General features: G+C 33.4%; 1 protein-coding gene across 1 annotated transcript in view; it reads left to right on the forward strand.

Annotated features, from left to right (window-relative positions):
- Window positions 1-863: 863 nt before the first annotated feature.
- Window positions 864-1,190, forward strand: part of thnsl2 (threonine synthase-like 2) — a 10,095-nt gene continuing 9,768 nt past the window's right edge. Inside the window, exon 1 of the mRNA XM_016289162.1 lies at window positions 864-933. The gene's annotated coding sequence lies outside the window, so the exon portion shown is untranslated. The remainder of the gene's footprint in view (window positions 934-1,190) is intronic.

Genomic DNA, 1,190 nt, shown 5'->3' on the forward strand with positions numbered 1-1,190 from the left:
GACTAAAATTAAAAAAGTGAAAAAACATAATAGGACCCCTTTAAATGAACACACATGGCAATAACAGTGTAAGTGCTCTTTTTATTTTGTTAGTTAGTTAGGTCAATACTTTTAATGTCTAAACTGAGTTTCAAAAATAAAGCCACCAAGTAAAAAAGTATGACAACTGTGAAAACATTCCAGCTACATGACATTATTAACTAAATCCTTAAGTAAGACACTTTTCTACTTTTTAGTTTTAATGTCAAAAATATCATGGAAATTTCAGCTGATAAATATTACGTTATTTTTACATTTATTATTTAGTTATTTTACATATATTTTATTGAGACATTCAGAATTCAGACCTCATCAGAGATCTGTAATCACTTCACTGTAAACATTCCTCTGTAGTTATTTTACATTATTATTATAATTATAGTTGTTACGTTTATTTATTTTTGTTCTATTTGGATCTGTTAGGCTTGCATTAGGTTTGCGCTTATCAAATGTATGTTTTGTATGTCATCCAAGCAATATATAGAAAATGTAATCCTCTCTTGTAATCACAAACGGCTGTGATTGGCTCTTCCTAACAGCGCTGTGAAAAGTAATGGGTATCACGTGACAGCGCCAACTACGTTTCTCCTCAGCAACTAAAAATGACACCGATGACTTTAACTGATTCAGTTGTAAACGCACAAGGCAAATTAAAAATAGCATAATTATTTAGACCAATTACGTCCGATTCAATAAGTTTATGTTTGTCGCTTTTCTGTCCGTTTATTCCACATGAACTAGGATAAACTAAACGAACTACACGATGAACTCCATGATTAACTACATGTCCCAGGAACACTGAGCTCCTCTGTCCTCCATGAACCCGCTGCTATGTGAACACAGAGCGGGTCAGAGTGCAGCAGATCCGGCTGTGGAGAGTCCAGTCTGTCACAGGTATCGATAAGCTTATTCTGCTTCATTTACAACATACTATGATCATGAATGTAAAGACACGAGTAAAAAAGCTCTGATTAAACGTCATCTTTAACAAATATAACACTGTAAACAGCTGCAGTACATGAAAAAAAAATAAGTTTTTGAAACATTTGATTTTGTTATCAGATTTGTGACCCTGGACCACATTCATATGGGTCCATTTTTCAGATTTGAGATTTATGCATCATCTGAAAGCTGAATAAATAAGCTTTCCG

This window comes from Sinocyclocheilus grahami, unplaced genomic scaffold (genome assembly GCF_001515645.1).
Source record: "Sinocyclocheilus grahami isolate Dianchi unplaced genomic scaffold, SAMN03320097.WGS_v1.1 scaffold241.1, whole genome shotgun sequence".
Lineage (NCBI taxonomy): Eukaryota > Metazoa > Chordata > Actinopteri > Cypriniformes > Cyprinidae > Sinocyclocheilus > Sinocyclocheilus grahami.